Source organism: Mustela erminea, chromosome 13, assembly GCF_009829155.1.
Source record: "Mustela erminea isolate mMusErm1 chromosome 13, mMusErm1.Pri, whole genome shotgun sequence".
Lineage (NCBI taxonomy): Eukaryota > Metazoa > Chordata > Mammalia > Carnivora > Mustelidae > Mustela > Mustela erminea.
Window position 1 is genome coordinate 53,114,833 of NC_045626.1, and position 27,293 is coordinate 53,142,125.

Sequence of the window (27,293 nt, forward strand, 5' to 3'; positions counted from 1 at the left end):
ATCATGACCTGAGCTGAAGGCAGAGGCTTAACCCACTGAGCCACCCAGGTGCCCCTCAGCTCATTTTTTAAGGACAATTTTAGCCCTCCTGTCCTTTACAGCAAATAAGAAAAATAGTTATTAGTTATTGTCTAACCATTAGAATAAGCACAATAGAGACAGGAAGCTGTTCAACACTGTGTCCTCATTTTCTGACATATAGCTGACACTCAAATATTTTTGACAGGCTCTGCCTCACCTTTTCAGTGTCCAGGTGGGTGGCAGTACCAGGGGGGCGAGGCTCTTAGTTCTCACAGACTGCCTGGCTGACTGTGGTTTTGATCATTAGTGCTCATGGCTCTGCCTTTAATCAGCAGTGCTGAACACAGGCCCCAGGTCCTTGCCAGAGAGTAGGCCTTTGAACGGTCTGCTGCTGACCTTTATTGAAAGCTCTTGACAGAAATACTGAAGGACGAGTGTTTAAAGGACCTGTGGTCAATGCATTCCTGACTGCGACTGTTTCATGGATTGAAAGCTCTGAAGTCATTCCCTAGAAAAATACACTTAAAGAAACATACAGAAAATGGTGTCTATAATACTACTCTCTGAAGCACATATTTGACCCTAGAAAGTCCAGCCCTTGATGACAAATAGGCTTCAGTTTTGTCAGTTCTAATAAATGCGTAGTGATAGCCAAGAGCACTTGTTTCAAAAACCTCAGCCCACTTGGGTCTTAGCAGAAAAGACTTGGATGACCTAGCTGTGCACACACGATGTGTGGTGAGGCAAGCACTGGGGCCAGTAATGAGCTATGCTTGTGGTGGCCTTTTTCTGGCAACAAAAGGATATGGGCAGCAAGCTGTGGATGTTGACCACAGGCTTTCCCATTTCTCCAGCAAACTGCTTCCACTGAGTTGGATTTGGGCGTTATGCCCTCATCATATATTAAAGGGGAATAAAACCCCTCAAAACTAAAGTTTCCTGTGAGGCCCTGCTTAAAACTAAACTTTTGTTGTCAGCATGTCATAAAAACATACTGGCCACTATACGTCAGATAAGAAGTCCTTGTCAAACTGAGGTGTCAGGAAAATCTTTGATTCACTGGAGAATGCTATCTTTCACGACCATGAATATAGACCAGTGACATAATAGTTCCTTTTTGCTTCAGCTTTTAGAAATATCAGCCCAATGTCAGTCATCATCCATGGGCCTAAATTCAGCAACAATAATAGTATTTTTTACTGATCTATCTAGATCTATCCATCTCTCTCCGTGGATCTAACTATCCTTATAGGCCACTTCAAATCATTGGTGGAACAAAAGAGGATATTTAAAAACAAATAATGTGAAAAATAAGCAGCACTCCTCTTTTAGCTTCAGATCATTAATTTTACAGTGTTCAGACCAAAGAATAGTAAACACATGTGATTAATAGATTATTATATCCCTCTAAGTAACAAGTATACAGTTAGGATCTTCTTTCTGTCTCCTGTTCCCTCCAGTATGACTGAAGTTTTTTTCTAGAGACAGACTCTAGTGTGAGGCCCTGACAATTTTTTTTCTTTTTTTAATAATGCATGTGCCTGACTTTAGTTGCCAAGGAATCAAAGATGGCAATCTCCAATTATCACGTGGTCAGCCACAGAGATAGAGCCAGGCCACCTCACCCCGTTGAGGCTCCTTTGTTGAGAGATCTTGACTTCAATAACTGACCCTTTGCCTTTCTCTTCCCATGTTTGTAAAATCCCCCACTAAAGAGTGAGCCCATGAAACACGAGGCCCCCACTTTTCACCCCAGTAAAAGCAGAACCTCTAGCCCGTGCATGCTTTCACTCTAATTTCCAAGTCTTGTAAGTAATAACCCTCTGTTTTCCGAAAGTGTCCTGATGATTGTTGCCAAAGGGCATCTTGCAATCATAAGAACCAGAAGGGCCAGTCCAACTACAAGACTAGTTATCGATAGGCCGGGATTTGCACAAAACAATGGATGTAGCAGTCAGCAGGATTGCGGGTTGCTCTTGAAATTAACTAAGGGGAATGCCCTTTACCTGTAATTTGCTTACCTGCTGCCTAACTCAGGGTAACCCCATATGGGAAGTGAGCATGTTTGCTGGGGGTCTGTGGCACTGCTATGTACTCTGATGTATTGCCCCTGCAATATGTGACCTGCAGTATCCAACCCAAAGAATCATGATATGATCATGAACAGTTTCCCCCAAGAAGTGTGATCAAGGTCATATGGTCTGAAGAGATATACTGACTAACATGAGAAAGGGTCTACCCCACCTTAAGGCCAAAGAGAGCTAAGAAGGACAGATTGGATTGCAAGCCCATTATTGCAGTAAGAAACCAATGACACCACCAGAGGGAAAGCACAACAGAGGCCATGGTTTCTGGGTCACCACTTCACTCACTGCTGTCACTCTTCATCCCTTGATCCAATAGAATATTAGGGGTCCAATTACCAGTGTCCTAAGTTAGAAAAATTGGAGAACTATAAATGTTGTGGACATCTAGTCCTAAGGATCCTGAGGAGGTCTAGCAGCTGCTCAGTAAATGCAAAGCCTCAGGGATGCTTCCTGGGTATTTTTCAATGTCAGGCACACCAGCATGCTAAGACCCTGCCATTAAACTCTAGCGGCCCAGTGGCTTTCTCATTACTGGCAGAGGCAGAGCCCAATCCCAGAGGGGTTCTCCTGGGACCTGGGAAAGAAAAGCAGCTACCTGTGAAGAGGCCTTGTAGTGATGTCATCTAAAAGTTTCCAGTAACAACACCCCAGATTAAGGTAAGAACAAAAACTGAAAGTAAACAATATCCTAACTGAAATTCAACCATTTATTAAAGATTATATACAACAGGCAAAAGAGAGGGGAACTAAATGGCTTCTGTCAGTTTTCTTTTTTGATTAAAAGGGCTCTGGATTCCTATTCACAGCTGCCAAAATGGGTCAACTGGTTGGTAGGTGTCTCCAAAGACTCTGAAATCTGTAACTTTCTTAAAGATCCATCTAGGCAAATGCTCATTTCCTTCTATCACAGTGATCATGGCTAAGGCTCCCAGTGGGTAGAAAACATTAAGACGAGGCTCCTCTCCTCCTGTGTAAAACTGGCAGAATTCAAAGAGTTTATCATTTCCCAGACCATAGTGACCCCCCAAGGCCACATCATCATTTCCAATCCAGAAGAGGCCCCATTGGACCTTGAGTTCAGAGAATTATTCTTTACAGAGCACACCACCTAATTACAAGACAGCACAACCACATTTTAACTGGGGCTGCCAAAACTCTCCGAAAAGCACTCAAACTCCTAAGAGAAAACCTGCACTCTTCTCTGCCCCTTGAAGATGTAAGTCTTACCATGTCTTTGAAATGTAAATGCCCAGGAGGTCTCTAAAATGACGCCCACACTGTCCTAAGAGGGAGGGAGAGAGGAAGGAAGAGAAGGAAAGAAAGGAAAAGAAAGATTCAAGCTGCAAAAAAGGCTCTTTTGCCCAGACTCTTGATCACTGTCTCCTTAAGATTACTTCCAGGGACAAATACAAATGGTAAAAGTCTTCTCTACAAATAGAGAAAGAGGTTAGCCACATGAACAGGTAAGTTTAACTTATTCCAGAAAAACAGTTTGAGCCCAACTGTTCTTTTGTAAACTAGTGAGCTGGACATTATTGTATCCGTCTCATGGCTAAACATTTTAAAAAGCCATAACTATAAGATCTCTGTATGCAGGGACGCCTGGGTGGCTCAGTTGGTTAAGCGGCTGCCTTCGGCTCAGGTCATGATCCCAGCGTCCTGGGATCGAGTCCCACATCGGGCTCCTTGCTTGGCAGGGAGCCTGCTTCTCCTTCTCCCTCTGCCTCTGCCTGCCACTCTGTCTGCCTGTGCTTGCTCTCGCTTCTCTCTCTATGACAAATAAATAAATAAAATCTTAAAAAAAAAAAATCTCTGTATGCATCTGCCTGTGTGTTCATGCATTGTAGATGTATGGTATTTTTCTACCTCTGAATGATATTACCAAAATTATATTGTAAAGAGCTCTATTTAATTGGCTTCAAGAAAACTAAGTACATCTGTAAATTTAGTATTCATAAAAATTCTCAAAAATAAAATGAAAACAATGCAAATGAATTTCAGATTCATATGATCTGGGAAAACATTCGGTAGCAAAGCTAATTTAAGGTTATGGGTTTGATTATAACAGACATGTTTTCAAAATTATCAGTATTAAATATAAGGCAGATTAGTAACTATATGGGTTTACTAGTTGAATTCATGTTATCTCTGCTGCAAAATGAGTCAGGCAAATTTAGAATAATGGTATATTTTTTTAATGTCTCAAAGTTTTTTTGTAATCTGAAGCCTTAAAGTTTGTTAAGTTAAATGATGAGTTAAATTCACTGAATATCGAGATCATTTCCGAGTAAGATAGAATAATGAACATTAATTACTGCACATAGGTTTATTTACTTTTGGTGTTTTATTCTACTTTTAGAGAAGCTAAAGATAAAATTTGGGTCTGTTAGCACATGTTCCATGCTTTATTGAAAGACTGAATTCTAGAAATACGTGCTTTTTTATAGTACAAAATATTTCTCGGTTTGCCAACTCACAGAACACTAATGTAAAAAGTTCATAATTCTGTATTTCTTAGTTAAGCTTCCTAGGAACTAAGAATTCTAATTAATGTAAGTGGTTAAGGGAAACTTTGCTGTATGCAAGCAAAGTAAGGTATGTGTTTTTGGTAAAAGATGGTCTGAGGAATGGACATGTATTTTTCCTGAGGGAAAAGTAATATTGTGCTACAGTGAGGCAAGGAAAGCGGGAAAACACAGAACAAAATGTAAAAAAGAAAACTGTTGAAGATTTATGGAAAAGGAATCTTTGGGAAGGAATTTTTATGTGTGGTCAGGACTGGCTAAGAGTGGAATAAATTTGATTAAGTAAATTAGTTTTAATACTGAAAGTACATTGATGCAAATATAAAATTAGGTTTTTTTCTTTGTTAAAAGGATGAAGTTTTCTTGAATTATTGGTCTGCTCTTGATAAGAGATTATAAAGGGTTTTTTTAATCTCTAAAAATTATCTGCCTAAAAAAAAGGATTCTGTGATGCTGTGTTTTATCAAAATAATTTGCTTTGTTTGATAATGTCTTTGATTACTAAAATAACCCCAGTCTTCTTGATATTGAAAGACTTGAGTTTAGCATAAAAGTATGTAACCTTCATTATTTGCCTGTGAAGTCTGTGTCACTTTGGTTAAACAGATAACCAAGTATTGTTTCATAGTGATCTATGATTCTATTTAACTGTTTTAAAACCTTTTTGGTATTTTGACAAACTTCCCCAAATTCCAAATGAAGTCTTTTAGATCTTGGGATCAGGAGAACTTTAGGATATTCCAGAGGGTTCCTGGAACATCTTGAAAGACTTTTTAGACCAATTAAGCTTATTTGGTATGTATGTCAAATTACATGGGAAGCATCATCAAACAGGAGATGCCAAACTTTGTTAGATTACATGTATCTGGATAGAGGGTATTAAAATATTCTAGGAACTCTATGAAACTCCTAGCAACCTAATATGTCCCTGTATGTTACCACTTGTAATTAGTATCTTAAAATTAATAATCCAATTAAAAAACTGGCAAAAGACATGAACAGACAGTTCTCCAAAGAAGACATACAGATGGCCAACACCACTGATCATCAGGGAAATTCAAATCAAAACTACAATGAGATATCACCTCACACCTGTCTGAATGGTTATAATGAACAACATAAGAATAAACAATTCTGTTACACTGAAAAGAAATAAAAAAAAATACAAAATAAAAAAAAAGAAACAACAGGTGTTAAGATATGAAGAAAGGGAAAACCTGCTGCTCCATTGGAAAACATTTTGGGGGCTCCTCAAAAAGTTAAAACAATGGACCTGCCCTTCATCCAACAATTACACTACCAGCTATTTACCCAAAGGATACAGAAATGCTAGATTTGAAGGAGCACAAGCACCCCAATGTTTATGGCAGCATTACCAAGAATAACCAAATTATAGAAACAGTCTGAATGGATAAAGTGTGTGTGTGTGTGTGTGTGTGTGTGTGTATGTATATCCACACACAATACACTATTATTCAGTCATAAAAAAAAAGACATTTGCAATGACTTGGCTGGAGCTAGAGAGTATAATGCTAAGCAGAATAAGTCAGAGAAAGACAAATACCATATGATCTCACTCACATGTGGAATTTAAGAAACCAAACAGACAAACCAAGGAACAGAGTCTTAACTATAGAGAACAAACTAATGGTTACCAGAGAGGGTGATAGGTGAACTAGGTGATGGGGAGTAAGGAGGACACTTGTGATGAGCTCCGGGTCATGTACAGAAGTGTTGAATCACTCTATTGTACACCTGAAACTAATATCACACAGTGTGTGAGCTGGAATTTAAACAAAAACTTTAAAAAAATGTTGTATGTCACAGAAATAACAAAACTTCCTTTTATCAATTGGATTGTAATGGACTCTGTTCTGACCTTTAACCATTTCAAGTTTTTTAATCATTTACAGACAGCTATTCTTTGACTCAGATTCTTTTACAGAAGAGTTCTGCAAAAATCTATCATCTTTAAGGAGATTCATGAAAAAGGCCCTAGAATACAGGTTTCTGATAACTTTAGGATCATAAAACTGAACTGGGAAAAAATTTCCAAAAGTAATGGAAAAACTGAATTCAAGCAGCACAAGAATCAGTTACATGGGACTGAATAAATGGAGGAGGAAGATTATAATTTTTATGCCTTTTTGTTTGAAATATTTCTCTTTCTTTAATATTTTGTTTTCCAGATATAAGGAAAATAGGCTAACTCTCATAGCAATTTGGTAAACTATACCTTTCCAAGCAGAATTAAAAGTTATCTTTTCCGCTTACCTGATCTCTCCAGAATTCAGAAACAGTATTTTTATTTTTATGTCAATTTATTTAATTCCAATAAGAATCAGTTGTCCTTTAAACAGGACAGAACTGGAAAGATGGGTACCATCACCAAGGCTTTGACCTTGGTCTTATCTCACAGAGACATACATAGATTCAGGTATAACCACACGACTTCAGGACTAAAGTTGGATTGCTAGAAGCCAGCCCTGACACTGGGGAAGTACTGACCTGACACCTTGCTTACAGGGTTTCCAGCAGCCTTACCCATTAAGTAAAGAAGGTTCTTTCCTGGCAGGTGCAAACCTCAGGATATTTTGGGGACCTCAAAAAAAGAGGAATTAAGCCAAGTCTATAGGTATTTCAGGCAAGTCTGATACAAGTTCAATCTGAGATTCCTTATGAAAATACTAGCAAAGCAGATTATAAATTCTGTACGGTCAATGGCAAGGTTTAAAAGAACATGTGACCACCAAGCTGGCCCTACAAGAAATACTAAGGGTGGGGGTTCTGTAAAAGAAGAAAGAACCAGAGAGTGACATAGAACAGAAATTTACAGAGACAATCTATAGAAACAAGGACTTCACAGGCAATGTGATGTCAATAAAAGCTTATCTTTCAATAATCATTCTCAACATGTAAATGCTCCCTTAAAATAGCACAGGGTTGCAGACTGGATAAAATGAAAGTACCTGTCCATATGCTGTCTATAAGAGACACATTTTGAGCCTAATACATCCAGACTGAAAGTGAGGGGATGGAGAAGCATCTTTCATGCCAATGGGCCTCAAAAGAAAGCTGGGGTAGCAATTCTCATATTGGATAAATTAGATTTTATGCTAAGGACTGGAGTCAGAGATACAGAAGGACACTACGTTATTCTTAAATGGTCTATCCACCAAGAAGATCTAATAATTGTAAATATTTATGCCCCCCAAATGGGAGCAGCCAACTACATAAGCCAAATGTTAATCAAAGTAAAGAGTCATAGTGATAAGAATACATTAATTGTAGGAGATCTTAACATGCCATTCTCAGCAACAGATCATCTAAGCAGAAAATCAACAAAGAAACAATAGCTTTGAGTGACACATTGGACAAGATGGACCTCATAGATATATACAGAACATTCCACCCTAAAACAACAGAATACTCATTCTGCACATGGAACTGTCTCCAGAATAGACCATATACTGGGTCACAAATGAGGGCTCAACTGATACCAAAAGATTGAGATTATTCCCTCATATTCTCAGACCACAGTGTTTTGAAACTGGAACTCAAGCACAAGAAAAACTTTGGAAGGAATTCAAACACCTGAAAGCTAAAGACTATCCTGCTCAAGAATGTTTAGATCAAAGGAAATCAAGAAGAACTTAAACAATTCATGGAAACCAATGAGAATGAAGACACATCAGTCCAAAACCTATGGGATACAGCCAAGGTGGGCCTAAGGGGGATATACATATCCATCCAAGCCTCACTCAAAACAATTGAAAAATCCCGAATACACCAACTCTCTTTACGCCTTAAAAAACCAGAAAATCAACAACAAGTTAAGCCAACCCCATGCACAAGAAGGGAAATAATTAAGATTAGAGCAGAGATCAATGAGTTAGAAACTAGAGATACAGTAGAACATATCAACGAAACTAGAAGCTGGTTCTCTGAAAAAATTAAGATTGATAAACCACTGGCCAAACTAATCCAAGAGAAAAGAGAGAGAACACAAAAAAGTTATGAATGAAAGGGGAGAGATCATGATTAACACCAAGGAGATAGAAACAATCATCAGAAATTATTATCAACAGTTATATGCCAATAAGTTAAGCAACCTAGATGAAATAGATGCATTCCTGGAAACCTATATACTTCCAAGTCTGCAACAGGAAAAAATTGACAACCCGAATAGACCAATATCCAGTAACGACATTGAAGCAGTGATCAAAAACCTCCCAAAAAACAAGAGTCCAAGACAGATTCCCTGGGGAACTCTACCAAACATTCAAAGAAGAAATAATACCTATTCTCCTGAAGCTGTTTCAAAAAACAGAAACAGAACAAAAGCTTCCAGACTCTTTCTATGAAGCCAGGTACCTTGATCCCCAAACCAGGCAAAGACCCCATCAAAAGGGAGGATTTCAGACCATTATTCCTGATGAATATGGATGCCATGATTCTTAACAAGATCCTAGCTAATAGGATCCAACAATACATTAAAAAGATTATCCACCATGACCAGGTGGGATTTATCCCTGGGATGCAAGTGTGGTTCAACATTTGCAAATCAATCAACGTGATAGAACAAATCAATAAAAGAAGAGAGAAGGACCACGAGAAGAACCACATGGTCCTCTCAAGTGATGCAGAAAAAGCATTTGACAAAATACAGCATCATTTCTGATTAAAACTCTTCAGAGTATAGGGATAGAGGGAACTTTCCTCAACTTCATAACATCTATCTATGAAAAACCCACAGTGAATATCATTCTCAATGGGGAAAAGCTGAGAGCCTTCCCATTGAGATCAGGAACATGATAAGGATGCCCCTCTTGCAACTGGTTCAACATAGTACTAGAAGTCCTAGCAACAGCAATCAGACAACAAAAAGAAATAAAGGTATTCAAATTGGTAAAGAAGAAGTCAAACCCTCTCTCTTCATAGGTGACATGATTCTTTATGTGGAAAACCCAAAAGACTACACCCTGAAATTACTAGAATTCATATAGTAATTCAGTAATGTGGCAGGATACAAAGTCAATGCATAGAAATCAGTTGCTTTCTTATATACTAACAAAGAAACTATAGAAAGGGAAATTAGAGAATCGATTCCATTTACTATAGCACCAAGGACCATAAGATACCTGCGAATAAACCTAACCAAAGAGGTAAATGATCTGTACTTGAGGAACTACAGAACACTCATGAAAGAAATTGGAGAAGACACAAAAAGATGGAAAAACATTCCATGCTCATAGATCAGAAGAATAAACATTGTTAAAATGCCCAGAGCAATCTATACTTTCAATGCCATCCTGATCAAAATTCCACTGGCATTTTTCAAAGTGTGGAACAAACCTAAAATGTCTATGGAACCAGAAAAGACCCTGAATTGCAAAGGAAATGTTGAAAAAGAGAAACGAAGCTGGGGGCATCACGTTGTCTGACTTCAAGCTTTATTACAAAGCTGTCATAACCAAGACAGCATGGTACTGGCACAAAAACAGACACATAGACCAATGGAAGTGTAGAGAGCCCAGAAATGGGGCCAGAACTCTATGGTCAAATTATCCTCAACAAAACAGAATAAATATCCAGTGGAAAAAAGTCTCTTCAATAAATGATGTTGGGGAAATTGGACATCTATGTATAGAAGAATGAGACTCGACGATTCTCTTACACCATACACAGAGATAAACTTAAAATGGATAAAAGACCTGAACATGAGGGGGAATCCATCAAAATCCTAGAGGAGAACATAGGCAGTAAAATCTTCGATATTGGCCACAGCAACTTCTTTCAAGACATGTCTCCAAAGGCAAAAGAAACAAAAGTGAAAATGAACTTTTGGGACTTCATCAAGATAAAAAGCTTCTGCACAGCAAAGGAAACAGTCAACAAAACAAAGAGGCAACCCACAGACTGGGAAAAGATATTCGCAAATGACACTATAGACAAAGGGTTGATATCCAAGATCAATAAAGAACTCCTTAAACTCAACACCCAAAAAACAGATAATCACATCAAAAAATGGGCAGAAGACATGGACAGACACTTCTCCAAAGAAGACATACAAATGGCTAACAGACGTATGAAAAAATGTTCATCAACATTAGCCATCAGGGAGATTCAAGTCAAAACCACACTGAAATACTGCCTTACATCGGTTAGAATGGCCAAAATCAACAAGACAGGAAACAACAAGTGTTGGAGAGGATGTGGAAGAAGGGGAACCCTCTTATACTGCTGGTGGGAATGCAAGTTGGTGCAGCCACTTTGGAAAACAGTGTGGAGATTCCTCAAAAAATTAAAAATAGAGCTACCCTATGGCCCTGCAATTGCACTACTGGGTATTTACCCCAAAGATACAGATGTAGTGAAAAGAAGGGGCATCTTTACCCCATTGTTTATAGCAGCAATGGGCATAGTCGCCAAACTGTGGAAAGAGCCAAGATGCCCTTCAACAGACGAATGGATAAAAGATGTGGTCCATATGTGCAATGGAATATTACTCAGCCATCAGAAAGGGTGAATACCCAACTTCTATATCAACATGGATGGGAATGGAGGAGATTATGCTGAGCGAAATAAGTCAAGCAGAGAAAGTCAATTATTATATGGTTTCACTTATTTGTGGAACATAAAGAATAACATGGAGGACATTGGAAAGGAAAAGTGCATTGGGGGAAATTGGTGGGTGGAGAGAGATGAACCACAAGAGATTCTGGACTCTTGAGAATCAAATGAGGGTTTTAGAGGGGAAGGAGGTGGGGGGTTGGGTGAGCCTGGTGGTGGGCATTAAGGAGGGGGGCACATATTGCATGGAGCACTGGGCGTGGTACATAAACAATGAATCTTGGAACACTGAAAAAATTTAAAATATAATAATACAAAATAAATAATTCTGTATGGTCAGCTGCTATTCTTACTGTGCTAATGTAAACAATTAGGTCAAGTTCATTGAACCTAGACTAAATTTGCACACAAATTAGTTTTACTGTGGTTATCTTTGACCGAAATAGGGGTAACTGTAGAGAGGAAAAATTGTGTTTCAGGAGAAACAATTACATGTGGATATTAGATTCCAGTGCTCTTAACTGTCTGAGGTTTTGTTTTCTACCTGTAAACTGGACTGGATGGTGCATTCTACTAGTTTCCTCCAATATTTGGCTACAACTCTCTAAACATTTCCAATTTCCTCCCACTTCTGACTTGCAGCATTAAGAACTAAAACTACCCTTTTCCCAAAGCCATGTAAAGGGGGAGAACATGCTACAGACACCAGAGAAATCACCCTAACTCATATACAGATGGTCTTCATGCCTGTTGCTGTGCAGACCCTCAGGAAGATCACCAGAGACTTTCAAACTGCAAATCAACAGATTCTATCAGAATGCCGCCATCTGTCCTCCATCTGAAGACGCTTTCAGCCTGAAGTCTCAAAATTTCGACTGGTGGCTTTCAGAACTCAGAAACTGGGATTATAATCTGCTACAATCATTACTCTTTGCTTTTTGTTCCACAGAAATGTCTCTTATTAAATGCCTGATGCAAATACTTGTTCCACATAGGCATAACTTTGGAAGTCTCCTGAAATGAAACACAACCTTTCCCTGAACTGACCTATTCTGAGGACAAAGAAACTGTTTTAGATAGGTGAGGATCTACCAAGTCAGGACAGAATCCTATCTACCTACACCAGACAGCCCAAGATGTTAAAATATTTCACAGTATTACCCAAACTTTGGCCCAGATTCCTAGGGCCTCCAAAGTCCCTGTCTTCATTTCATTGTGGGACCCTTCAAGGTTGGGACAATAGCTACTGAGTGGATTTCAGACTACTGCTTATGTAATTATTATAGGATTTGTTCCTATAATCCTACTTTGAGCTATCCTTACTTTCTGAGTTACAACATGCCCTACCCCTGACTTTGAGTTTATCAACTACCTAGGCACTACAGGGTAGATTGTATTATAAATCCCTGACAATTCTTCTTTCTTTCTTTCTTCCCTTATGCAAGTGCCTGATTTAAAGCTTTAATTACCACAGCATCCAATTCAAAGATGATGATCTCCAATAAGCACACATCAGCCAAAGGGCTAGATAGAGCCAGGCTGCCTTGCCCCACTGACGCTCCTCTGTTTTAGAGATTTTGGTTGATTTGATAACTGATCTTGTCTCGTGCTTTAAATTCACCAATGAAGAGTGAGCCCCTAAAACTGTAGGCCCTACCCCTCGGCCCCAATAAAAGCAGAACCCTCACCTTCTGCATGTTCTCCCTTTATCTGCAAACCTGTAGCCGCAGGTATGCTGTGTAATTGCCAGGTCTTTTAAGTAATGAACCTCTATTTTTTAATAGTTTCCTGATGGTTTCACTGAAGGACACCGGGCAATCATAGTAGGAACCACAAGGGCTGGTCCAACCACATTTGTTACTGACAGGCTGAAACCAGCACTTTAAGACTTTAATTTTATAAATGCTTAAATATATACACAGAACATAATTTTTTTTTTTTTAAAGAAAACCAGTGTAAATTTACAGTGGTTTCCAGATTTTGTTTCTTCTTAATAGAAACAAATCACTGGTTCAAATAACTTCTCCAAAACAAGAGTCACAGGTCTACAAAGATGGCTGGCAACGATCTGGCTTTCTTGGAGTCTTCAATCTTTGCCCGAGCCCCCTCGACTGATATTTAAGTGTGCAATGATTCCCATCTCAAAGATAGATGAGACGGAGGTGGATGGAGGAACAGGTTACACAGAAACTTCTCTGTAGTTCTCTTGGAGAAGCTTCTGTGTGAAGAATCTGAGATAAGCACATGTGTGAGGAAATATAGCCAGAGTTCATACTTAAAGATGACCTGTGAGCTGACGTGTGGCATTCTCCATGGAGAAGGCCTCAAGTGTTACACCAGTCTCTCTGCCCAGTGTGGAGCTTGAATACACAACCCCGAGATAAGAGTTACATGCTCTAACAACTAAGCCAGCCAGTGCCCCTACAGCAATCTTCACAATACTTTTCTTCTGAGTTTCTTACACCCACCAAGCTCTATTGTTCAAATTTGTCTTAAATGCATTCATTCCAAAATATTTAAAATGTTTACTGAATTAGGGAAATTGCTTCTTCCGCTCTGGGTATAATGATAGGTTAAGTAGGCCTTTGTGTGCTGTTTCTACCTGCAGAATCAGCGTCGTTGGGACAAGGCAGGTAAATCCAGATTCATTTCTGGTCAGTCACTTACTATTAGTGTGATCTTTAGGAAGTTTTGCAAATTCTATTTTCTCATACACTAAATAAAGATAAACACCGTATCCAACTGCCAGAATCATTTTGTGGATTCAATGCCCTATCTTATATATCATGCCCAGGGAGTGTACTAAATGCTCAGTAAGTATTTCCTCCCTTCATCTTCCCAGCCCCTCATCACTCCAGGAATATTTACAGATGATGAAAAAGAGCTAACAATTTTCAGTTTGAATCTCATCCAAAAATCACATTTTGGTAGTTAAACTAAAAATGGCCATGTAATATAGGCAAATGAATGAGCCACATGCTCTGAAAAGAGAATTAAAAGAAGGCCTGTGTGTGCAGCAAACCTGAAAATATGTTACATATCATCCACCACATCCTTTCCCAGCTTCTCTTTCTCTTCCTCTAGGCAGGCAGAGGTTCAAGAGCACGAACAAAGGTACTAACTTAGGGGCACGAGTTGTGCCCATCTTTTTCACTGATCTATCCCAAGTACGTAACCCAGGATGCTCATAGGAGTTAATGATGTTTAATAAATATTTGATAAATATCACTGAATAGTGAGAAAGAAGATAGGAAGATTCTGGAATTGAATATTGTTTTCCCTGGGGTCCAGGGACAAAAATAATTATTTCTAACAAGCAACAGAAGAAAGTATTTAATTTTCCAGACACCTATAGGCTGCTTCTGCAACCCCAGTGTAACCAGAGGTTATAGATCAAGCCAGGAGTGGCCTTGCAGAAACTGTTCTCTCCTCAGTTAAGAGGACTCTTGTACTCTCGTGAACCAGCTTGGAGTTAAGTATAAGGCACGATGTCTGAGGCATCACCAAAGCAGATCTTCTACATTGTAAACACAGGTGCTCAGGGGAACTGAGTTGCTTGTACTGAGTATTTGCTCCGCTGATTGGTGAAACACTCTACACTTTTGCACAGGTTCACAGGTCCATTTATATGCAGATTTTTCTGAATAAATGTATTGGAATTTTTTTCAGGTTTGTGACAATTTGAAAAAGAACAAAAACAAAGCCCTGCAGATGAACTGTATAGCCTAGAAATATAAAAAAAGATTGAGAAAAAGGTATGTCACGAATGCATAAAATATAAAAAGTTAGAATTTATCAAAACTTATAAACATACAGACCCTATATGATATCATCTGCAGTCAAGAGAGATGGAATCGAATGTAAAGATGCAGTAGTAAGTTAGTAAGTAACTGCCTAAAATTCACGTAGTCCATACTGTACTACTATAACAATTCCGTGACCCCTTCCAGTTGCCTTTGTGAGCTCTAGTGCTGTGAGTATCTGCTTAAAACACCGTAGGACGCTAATCCTCTCCAGAGGAGCAGTTAGTCTGGCTAGTAAATTAAGTATCACAGTAAAAAGGGATGTCTCCTGGTTCTCACGTATTGTGCATCACATTTAGTGTAATACCAAAAACCTTGAATAACCACACAGGACTCCTATGAGATGCCACTAGTGATGCCGGAAGTGCTCCCAGGAAGCGCAGAGAAATCCTGACATTACAAGAAAAACTTGAGTAGTTTGATAAGTACTCTAGATCAAGGTCTGCAGCTGTGGTTGCCCTCCAGTTCAAGATAAATGAGCCCAGTGTAAGGATCATTTCTTTAAAGACTGATTTATCTTAGAAAGCCCACGGGGGAGAAAATGTGTGCGTGTTGTTGGGGGGGAGGAGCAGAGGGAGAGAGAGGAGGAAGCCGACTCTGCAGCTGAGCATGAAGTCTCAAGGCAGGGCTCCATCCAGGACCCTGAGATTATGACCTGAATCAAAACCAAGAGTCCGCCACCTGACTGAGTGAGTCATCCAGGAGCCCCAGGACCGTTTTAAGAAAAGAAAATTCAGAAGCTGTTGTAGCTATACCAGCAGGAGTGAAAACCTTGCACTTTTTGTGAAATACCTTTTTGACCTAAATTGCAGCTCATTTATTTTTAAATGCAGGATTGTTCTAAGAAAGGCATCCCTTAAAGCAAAAGGAAAGCGAAGGATCTAAAGCTGGAGAATCTAATGCCAGCAGTGGATGGTTTGAAAACTTTAGAGAAAGGTTTGGCTTAAAAAAAAGTCAAGAAAATAGGAGAAGCAGCTTCTGCCAACCAAGAGACAGCAGATGAGTTCCCAGATGCCATGAAGAAAACCATTGACAAGAAAGGATATCTGCTTAAACAGGTTTTCAAGGCAGACAAAAGTACTCTGCTCTGAAAAAAAAATAAAATAAAATGCCACACACAAAATATTTATTGGTAAGGGAGAGAAGTAAGCACCAGTTTTAAGGCAAGAAATGGATAGGCAACCTCTACTGCTTTGCATAAATGCAGTTGGGTTTATGACCAGTACTGCCCTAATCTCTAAAGTTGCTAACTTTCCAGCCTTGAAGGGAAAAGATAAACACCAACTGCTAGAGTTTTGGTTGTACAACAAGAAGTTGTAGACAATGAGAACCCTTTTTGGAAATGGATCCATCAGTGCTATCTTCTGAAGTCAGAAAGTACCTTGCCAGTAAAAAAAATACTTAAAAAATTTTTTTTTTAATTAACAAATAATGTATTATTAGCCCCAGGGGGTCTCTCAATCACCAGGTTTACACATTTCACAGCACTCACCATAGCACATACCTTCCCCAACCTTTCCCCTCTCCACCCCCACCCCCGGCAACCCCCAGTTTGTTTTGTGAGATTAAGAGTCTCTTATGGTTTGTCTCCCTCCAGATCCCATCTTGTTTCAAAAAATACCGTCTTTTAAAGTCCTTTTGATCTTGGACAACACAACTGCCCGGTCAGAGCCTCCATGAGTTCAACACTGAAGGTGTCAAGTGGTCTATGTGCCCTCAAACACATCTCTAATTTAGCCTTTAGAGCAGTCTTAAGGACTTCTAAGTCTTATTACACACAAAACTCTATGAAAAGCATGGTCAGTTTTCTAGAAGAGAATCCCTCAAACCATAGGGCATCACCTGTCTACCATTCTTGACAGTCCTCTCTGTTGTTTCCATCATCTGTGTTAGTAGCCAGAGCAGCACTGTATTTCTGGTTACCAAAATTTGTACTGCTTCTCAGATACTAGCCATAAAACAACAACGAAATTACTGGATTTTACTGTGCAGTCTAACTGGTGGCATGCCAGTATGTCCACATTATACTTAAAGAGGGTGAAAAGAGGGATTCTCTATGCTAGGTTATTTTTTGTTTGTTTGTTTTAAGCAAACAATCATTGGACACCTGGGTGGCTCAGTTGGTTAAGGATCTGCCTTCAGTTCAGGTCATGATCTCATGGTCCTGGGATCGAGTCCTGCATCGGCCACTCTGCTCAGTGGGGTGTCTGCTTCTCCCTCTCACTCTCCCACTGTGCACTCTCTCTCAAATAAATAAATAAAATCTTAAAAAAAATAAAGCAAACAATCATTAACTGGTCCAGCAGAGTATTTTCAGTTGGCTCATCTAACGACTCAGCTTTCTGGTGTAGCACATTATGTTTTCAGTAGGATTATTTGTACAGTTGAGCCCTGAACAATGTAAGGATTAGGAGCATCAGCTCTGTGTGCAGTGGAAAATCTGCATTTAACTGTTGACTCCCCAAAATAGCCTACCAGAAAACTCACCAATAACATCAACAATCTATTAACACATATTTTGTAGAGCTGTTATATATTCTATTCTTACAATAAAGTAGTGAAGAGAAAATCAGAAAGGAGAGAAAATATATTTATAGTACTATCCTATATTTATTGATACCATGTTATATCATCTGCTTAAAAGATGAATATGTCAGTACCTACTCAATATTGTCTTATATAATACAACACACTGACAATCTGAATTACCAACACTAGACATCAATAACGAAAAGATAATGTGAATTCATGTTTATTTGTAGGAATAACGATGCAAGTGCTGATAATGAAGCAGCAGCAATATGACTGCTTAACGGCGAGCATCTGATAAGCAGTGGAAATTCTGGTAACCAGAAATACAGTACTGCTCTGGCTACTAACACAGATGATGGAAACAACAGAGAGGACTGTGAAGAATGGTTGATAGGTGATGCCCTATGGCTTTTCTTGTCTTAGGTTGAGTTCTCTGGAGACAGACTCTGAGATGGGGATTTGAGAACTGGAGAGTCGGCGGGGGGGGGGGGGGGGTTGTACTGGGGAAAACCACCACTGAAGTAGCCAGGGAAGAAGGATTGGGTGAGGAAGGAAAATGCTGAACTTTGGAGCGGGATGGCCCTTTGGAATTTTCCAAAATTAAGGAAAGGGGCTGGGCCTTTGTATCCCCATCACTGACCAGGCATTGGACGTGGACTGCCCTGGAAAGGAGGGCAGTGAGGCTGGTGCTTTCAGTCAAAGGCGATTCCCCAGAAGGGATGTGGCTGAGAGGCATCATGCCAACACTCCCACCATGGAGTGGAATAAAGACCTTGGTTCTAAAGGGGTATTTGGATGGCTCATTATAGCATCCATTAAAACTAGCAAGTTTGTCTATTTTTATTTAAAACTGGCAAGTTTAACAATATATTTAAGAAAGAGTAATTGACATAATTTGTATATAAGGGACACTTAATAAATATTTGTTGAATGAAGAGTGGTTATTATGAGGGAAGAATGATAAGCAATGGATTTAAATTTCATCAGAAGGGAGTTAAACAAGGCTACAGGAAAATACAGAATTATAACAGACCATGTAGAAACCCAAAGAACTTCTAGCTCAGATATCTGTATTGTGACTCTGTCACTTCATTAAATCGTTAAAATGATTCCCTTGGGGGGAAAGTAGAAGGAAGAGTTCCAAAAGGGACTCTGATGTAGGGAATCAAGGTTTAAGTGAGCCCCCCTCTGCCATACTGTAAAATAACGATTATTCTACTATGTGAGTCTGATAGGAAATTTCACATCTTTAAAATCCAGTCTTTTTTAAAAATTAACATATAATGTATTATTTGCCTCAGGGGTACATGTCTGTGAATCATCAGGTTTACGCATTTCACAGCACTCATCATAGCACATACCCTCTCCAATGTCCATTACTCAGCCACCCAATCCCTACCCTCCCCACCTTTAAAATTTAGTCTTTTGTGAAGCAGCAGAGTGAAGTGAAAAGCATCATTGAATCTTTCCAAAATTAATGACTCTTTTTGCGTGGAGCCCTTTTCAACTAACATAATCATCACCTAAAGTTCCTTTTGAAGGTCATTTTTGAGCACAATCTAATGATCTAGCACCTTCCTCTGAGTGTCAGGACCCCCTCACCCTGCAGCCAGCAATTTAATCACCAAGACATTTCCCCAGCATGACACATTCCTGCATTAGATAATGCCCCTTACTTTACCCAACATCCACCTTAGAAAAAGAAAAAGAAAAAAAGGATGAAAATAAGATGCTTGCACTGAAGTTTTATCCACGGACTTACATGGTAACTGCAAAGATGCTTCACCTTTTCTCAGGAGTCTTCAAACTAAAGCAGATTGTTTAACAGTCCATAAGCATTTCTGTTGCTCAAGATTTATCCAGTGAAAGACTTAAATACAATTTATTAACTATCTTTAAGCTATCATGACACTCCCCAAAATGCATAAATTCAGTGTGCTAACTAAAAATTTTCAATTATGACTCACCAATCTGTTCCTATGAAGATTAAATCGTTTTTATGGAGATCCACCAAGCTCCTGGCATCTCCAAGTATTTTAAAAGAATCCCAATATTTCAAATAAGATATTTTTTAAAAATGTAAACATACTAAATGTATTTAGAACTGATTGCTGTGTGAGAGCAACTCATTTCTTCAAATAAGAAATGCTTTTAATTTTATTATGTAAAATGAGTATTTTTCAGACATGCCTGTTTAACTCTTCAGTTCAAAATATTTGGGGAAGAATATTCTGTCTACAAGTACAAACTTAACTTTTTGGCCGCCTCATGAATTAGTTTATATTAGCTTAAAGTATAATCAGGTCTCTTCCTGGCATTTTTACACTATATATGTGTAATTAAAGAAGGTGCTTCTATCTTGCAGGACTGACCAGTTAGCCAGGATCCCTGATTATGTCTGTGCAGGGGATCTAGGACAGGAGACCCACGGGAACCCACCTGCACACCCACCAACACGCATGTGCCTCTCCCCCAAAGCCTGACTTTCTGCCAAAGTAAATTATATACCATTTGTTTTAAGATTAGCTCTTCTCATGGTCCCTGTTAAAATATTCCTAAACAGGGTATCATTAAAGTGATGGGGGAAGGCAGAGGCACAGTAATAGGTCTGTTTCCTGCATTAGAGGAAAGAAGTGCTTAATTTTGCCAAGACACAGGTCTGATGCATGAATCAGCCCTGAAAGAAATTTAGAATAATCCAAAGTAATGCAAAAGTAATAATGGAAAACTTAACATTATTTTTTACAGACAGATACTAACAAGGCACACAATACAATTTTTTTTAAAGCTAGGGATAAAAGATAATTGTTGATACAGCAATGTGACTTCACTTCACAATTTTGTTGATTTTTTTACCTTTCCTATTACTGCCAGTAATCTGCACTCTATTTTCAAGTGCGAGAATGATAAAGTCTTAAAATAGGCCCATTCCTTTTTTTTTTCTTTTTCTTTTTCAGCATTAATGGAGTTATTGTGTGGCTAAACCTTGCTCTGAGTCCAGCTTCAGTCTAAAGGAAGAAAAGAACCTGGATTCCTAGACTGAAAGATTTTAAAGGTATATAAATCAGGGCCCAAACAATAGCACTGGTCACCAGTTGCAGGGATGGTGATGATGAGCCCCTTATCTGCAGGACTGAGTGCTACTGATACAACCCTCACTGTTTACTTACTGGAAAAACCTCTCTCGTGTTCAGATTTGTCCCAAGGCTTCGCCACAAGAATATTACTTCTTTTGAAAGTATGAGTTTGTTCATTCTACACACTTGCCTATGGTGTCATGCCCCATCCTGTGCTGGGGCAGGGGACCCTGGCATGAAATAGGTACACTGTTGATCCTCAACTACTGTGGCTGCAGCCAGTTTTTATGGCCTTTGCTTTCCCCAAGTGAGAATGCCCAACCCTCGAAACCATGGGAACTTGACTGTGTGTGTGAGATTCAAGCCCAGCTTTCACGAAGGCTCTTGAATAGAGCTGGTGTTTTTATCGTTGTTTTTCAAATGTTCTTAATTTTGTTTTTCTCAACTTTTAAAGTTTTAATTTTTTAACATATGCACCTTGGATAAGTGAGTTTAAGATGGTCATAGACTTGAATTTACAACATGACCAATCCACAAAATGCCCTTTTATATACTTCCCTGCAGTTCAACTTCTTTCTCTATTATCGGTGGTCACTAATCACACCCCCTTCCAACTTAGACCATTTTTTGATATATTTAAAGTATGTTCTTTTCTTCTACTTTTACACACACACACACACACACACACACACACACACACACAGAAGCTCTGAACAATTTTGGCACAGAGTATGTTTAATTTCCATAAATGATACTGTGGTATAAATATCTTTCAAACTTTTTCCACTCAACGTGGTTTTTAGAGATCTCCTCATGTTACTACATATACATCTAAGTTACTGGCTTTATATTCCATAATATGCCAGCCTATTTGTACACTGGTAACTTTACCAATGATAGCAGCTGTCACTACACTTTTTCCTTGAGTACCTGATTAATTGAAAAACTATCCCAAAGCACAATTGCTTGTGTGTGCATGATTGTTAGAGGTGTACATACTTAATTTCAATAAATTCAGTGAAATTCTTTTCCCAAATAACTTCATTAGGGTCTCCCATTTTTATCTTTACCAGCATTTGGTATTGCATGACTTTTTAGTTTTCATCAGTGTTATGATTATAGGTCAGCATTTTACTGGTGCCTTAATTAGTATTTTCTTGATTTCTATACAGTTTGACTGTCCCTTAATAATTATTACCCTTTTAAGGTTTTCTTACCGTGAATTGCCTATTCAGAAACATTGCCCATTTACCATTTTGCTTTTTCTCACTTTGTAGGAGGAAGGCTGACATAATGGAGTCTACCCAGCATATTATCCAATTTTTCCTTTTTAAAATGTGTTACGTAGAAAATTTTTTCTTTAAGACTTTAATACTAGGAAAGCTATACAACTCTCCTCGTGAACTTTTTGCCATGGCTTTTAGCCACTTAATATGTAGTCACAGCTTCCTTTATCCTTTCAGTGAGTGTACTTGTATTCTCGTATTTTCTTTGTACCCAGTTTATTTCAGTGTTATTGCCTTCTTTGTTTCTTGTCATAACCTAACTCAAAAAAATGTCTTGAAAGAGTCAGGCAGAAGTTAATCAATACATTTATTTTTGAAAAATGTACCGGTTTAATTGTTCTCCGTCCTATGACAGAGTATGTTCTGACTCACGTGGAATGACAAGAGGCTATTAGAATTATAAGGCTCTGGAGAGCATCTGGTTCCAACACCCATTTTAGGTAGGACAGAGAGGATGGTAGAGGTCATCTGACATTGTTAAGGCTGTACAGGTAGGGACAAAACAGGAAAAGCCTAGCACCGCATGTGGTTTTCATTTATCAAATTATTTTTTAAAATTATTTTGCTTTTTATGCTTAATAGAAAAGGTGAAAAAATAGGGACAAATGTTCATGTGTATGTACAGATTTGTGAAAGTGTGTATTTTGTAAAACTCGTGAGTTTTTTTTTTTTTTTTTTTTACCTTTTGGCATTTATCTCTATGTGATTGTGCTGAGGTTTCTGATCTTGTACCTCTACCATCTTTCAAAAGCTTTTTACAAATTTTAAATCTAATCTAGAAATGTAAAATTACAAGTCATGCTTTGGAAGTTGTATTTATTTATTTGGGAAGTTAGATTTAAATTCCTCTCTTTGGTAATCTCTGAGGTAGTCTGTATATAAAAATATCATCCTACTTGGTACTTATTTGGGTGTTGGCTTTGTTCTTAAATCACACACAGATTACTCCTTTTCTAGATTAAATATCTGCACCGGGAAGATTCTTGCTCAATTTTAGGACTGGAAGGGAAAGTTGGGGTTGAGTCTGGAGCTTCCGATGATGGAGCCCTGACTTCCTGTCCCTGTGGAGCCCCAGCTTCCCTGATAAGGCTGGAGCAGACTGTAAACAACACAGCTGGGCAGGCTTCCACTATTTCAGACTGGATCAAGTGAATATCACCCCTAGCAATGGCGATACTAAGGTTTCTCACTAAGCTATTTGCTTCTGTATTCACCGAGATGAGAAAAGGAATTTGTCCAACTCTTCTCTGGCTCTGAATGCTTGGCACAGAAGCCACACAGCCATCATGTTCACATGTCCTTGGCCAAATCAACTCATATGGCCACAGCTAACTCAGGGCAGTTAGGGGAGTAAAATACTTTATGTACTGGAAAGGGGAGACTAGAATTTGATCAAGAGTACACCACTGATGATCGCACTCTGAAATTCTCACCATTGGTGGTTTGAGGATGACAGTGTCCTCCGTCCTCACAGAGTACAGCTGTGCCTTATCATGGAGCACGCAGGGCAGATCTGGAGACGGAAGAAGGTGATGGGTTTGACTGGGGGCTCCAGTGTCTGAGACCCAGACGGCTGAGCCATGAGACTATAATCCAGGAATAAAACAGAAACCAAGAGTGGGGTATTCAGTGCTACTGAGTTATCAATGTGAAAGGACCAGGCAGAGAGAGAGACACACACAAACACTGGGCAAACTGGATGAGATCACCACCTAACCCACCTGCTTTCCTGTGCTCCACAATTACTTCTTGTGCACTAATAAGCAGTACAATTCTAGGGTTTAGAGACTTAGCAGTGAATAAGACAACCAGAGGGAAAATGACAGAAAAGACATCTGAGGTATGGGGAGACAGTGATGACCCCATCCAAAGTCAAGTGTGTGCCCTCTACATGGCACTGGGCATTTTATCCACACATCTCATTTGATATATGCAGGAACTTGGGTGAGTATTGCTGTTGTTACCAATGTGATAACAGTTCCAGAGCGGGTAAAGTGACTTGCCTATGGTCACGTAATTAGTTCAGGTCTTGGTTCTCTGACTCCAGAGGCCCTTTTCACTTTACTTTTAGACTGTGACATGGTCATTCCCAACAGAACACAAATATCAGAATTAAAAGCTTCCTGAATTTAAATCTTTACTTTCTACCAATGGCATTTTGCACCCACGTCCAATTTAGAGCTGGCAATTACAAATGAACACAACTATATATAGAACATTAATATTCATTCATTCATGCATGCAGGCGTCCATTCATTCATTCGCTTATACATATAGGATAGTCCTTGGATTCTTTACATGACCACTAAAACTCTTCAAACTGACATTTTCAGTTACCAAGGAAATCAGGAGTATTTTTAGAAAACTGTTACTTTGATTTGAAACAATCTCTTGCTATGATTCAAGCAGTCCCATCCCTAAAATAGCCCAATACAGGCAGCCACAAGATGAGTAACTCCGAATCTGCTTCCTTGTTGTGGGAAGTGAGTCTTAGTGTCAAGAGAGTGCTTGCTCGTCCAGACTTTCTGCAGTGACAAGGTTAGGTCAAAACTCATTGTCAGGGGGCTCCTGGGTGGCTCAGTGCGTTAAAGCCTCTGCCTTAGTCTCAGGTCATGATCTCAGGGTCCTGGGATTGAGCCTCACATCCGGCTCTCTGCTCAGCAGGGAGCCTGCTTCCTCCTCAGAGCTCTGCCTGCCTCTCTGCCTACTTGTGATCTCTGTCTGTCAAATAAATAAATAAAATCTTAAAAAAAAACCCCAAACAACAGCAACAACAAACTCACTGTCAGGTCCGTGTGGCTTCAACAGTGCTTCTGTTTTATAAAAGGCAAAGATGGTTCTCAAAGTGATTCCTCTTGACCTCTATCACCCTCCGCCCCACAAAAAGATGTACACACATCAGTTAGCTTAAGATGAATTCTGCCTAACAAATGCTAGGGTAAGGCTTCTAAACTGTTGAAAAATATTCTAGGGGTGAGTTGGTGGCTTTTGGCTAAAAGAGTTATACAACAGCCCTAGCCATCTCACTTTGAGGTGTCCAGATTCTCACAAGCCATTCTGAACAGGAAGTAAAGAAGATTAAGTGTGCCACACCAAGAAAATAATGAAGCCAAATCTACTTTCCTGAGTTTGCAAGTTTTTGGGTTCTTCAGGGTAAAATACTTAATCTACTGGGTAATAAATACTTAGGGGTTGAGTATTACCAGAAGGTTAAAAAAAAAAGAAAGAGAATAGTTGAGAGAATAAGAATTTCTGAGTCTATACATCATCTAGAGGAAGGAGCTCTGACTTTCTGGTGGTTCAGATTGGAAAAAGCACCAGGAGATCATACCATACTCTTCTAGTTCAACTGTTATCCAATTAGAAGTGCCTATTGCCCTATTTCTGATTCTGTGGTTACAGAGTGACTTTCTGGGATATGATACAGACCAGTCAGTGAAACTATCTCTTAGGAAAGGGACGCAAACATCTTTTCCTTGATCTTAGTCCTAGAATAGCCCACAAAATACATGTATCACTTCGCATTTGGTCTCAGGAGTCTGAGAATTTTGTTACTTCCCAGGGCATCATTATTAATAATAATAATAACTGTCATTAAGATATGAATTGTAGGGGTGGCTCAGCCACAGGGAGACTCAGCCTGAAACAGCTTGCTGCCTAAGCAGTGTGGAAGCTGACCGTGCCTCAGGTGTACAGACCTGTTTCCTGGGTCCATCCCAATTCCACTGCAACCTCACTGTTACTCTTGGGTTTAACACCAAAGGCATATTATATCAGTGCCATCTGGCTAGATAAGGGAAGTCAGAATGCTCTCTTTGGGCGAGGTATGGAGATTTTACTATGCGCTGACTGTATGACTTCTCTGAGGCTGAGTTCCCTGTTTAAATAGAAGAATAACAATATACTGTATTACGGTTAAATGAAATGGATATTTTGGGATTCCTGGATGGCTCAGTTGGTTGAGTGCCTGCCTTTGGTCAGGTCATGGTCCCAGTGTCCTGGGAATGAGTCCCATGTCAGGCTCCCTGCTCAGTGGGGAGCCCGATTCTCCCTCTGCCTGCAACTCCTCCTACTTGTGCTCTCTGGCAAATAAATAAATACAATCTAAAAAGAAAAAAAAAAAAAAAGGAAGAAATGGTGTATTTAACTTTGTAGCCCAGAATATGGAGCACAGTAAGTGATGGGGTCATCAGCAGGACTCTAAGACCTGATCTTTACTGCCCCCCTGTTTGCACTCACAGACTTTTGTCCCATATTTTCCCTTAAGATCTTTTTTCCAGTTTATCTCTTAACTCAGGCAAAAGACCCAACAGCATAGCATCCCATGATGGAAACCAAAACGACCCCTCAAGCAAGAAGGATGGTCTAGACAAAGAGTTTGGTGGCCCAGACCACCCAGACCAGTTGGCACTCATGCCTGCACAGACCACGGAGTGACCCATGGAGTGACTGACATTTACCTTGACCTCATTATGAGAGTGAAACACTCACCCCCCCCTTCAAGGAGGAACACAAGCCTCATTTCCATAAGGTACAGTGTATATACAGCCATGTTTTCCTAAGGTACCTGTGTGACCTTATGCATCCCTCTACAAATGGTGACAAAGAGATGGTTTCCTGTATATTTACTTGCTTTGGGTGAACTCTGGTGGTGTCACAGAGGAAAAATTTCCTCTGCCCTTCAAGCTGGAATTAAATTGATATGAGACACATTACAAGAGAAAATCAAAGTTAATGTTAAATATTCATTCTAACCCTAAATAAAAGGGAGTCACAGCTTTGGAAGTAACTCCATGTAATTTCCTTCTTTGCTGCAAATAAACTTTCCTTTATGTGACACTCATCTGATGTAGTTTCTACCTGTGACTCACCAAGGAATGAAACCACATTAGTTCAGTTAAATAGGAGGAGGTAAGTTGTACAGTTTGTGTTAATACAGATTCACTTGTTATATAAAATTTTAATTGATTTGAGATCAACTTAGCCTATCATTGTTGGGAAAACACCTGGCAAAATACAAAACACACCTCAGTTTACGGTGACAAAAGTAATTTACTTTCCAGGTTAGCAGCATTAGGCAGAGCATGAGTAATAAATGACCTTGAATCTCATTCATTTCACTTAGAGCTGAACTTGCAAACTATTCTTTGTGGTGCCTTCCTAATGCTTTTGCTTACGTAGTAGCACGTGATGACCATGCCTTCCCTAAATGGCTCTTGATAAGCTAATCTGTTTCAGTCTGATCTGGTTCAATAAAAATGGAAAAAAAAGTCATTTCCATCTGGAGAAGAAGAAAATGTGCCTCTTTCCTAGAAACAGCTGTAAACTGGAACCAAATATAAAAATTTAGAAATTAACCCAAAGCAGCTGAGAAGATTCTAAAAATATA

The 27,293-nt window shown here is 39.2% G+C and overlaps 1 protein-coding gene and 1 long non-coding RNA gene across 5 annotated transcripts in view; one reads left to right on the forward strand and one right to left on the reverse strand.

Annotated features, from left to right (window-relative positions):
• Positions 1 to 24,505, forward strand: LOC116572482. Its single transcript, XR_004278357.1, has 3 exons — positions 1 to 2,765; positions 20,499 to 20,596; positions 21,896 to 24,505. It is a non-coding gene; the product is annotated as an uncharacterized LOC116572482 (long non-coding RNA).
• Positions 1 to 27,293, reverse strand: part of DLGAP1 (DLG associated protein 1) — an 876,459-nt gene that overhangs the window by 461,803 nt on the left and 387,363 nt on the right. The window lies entirely within an intron of this gene.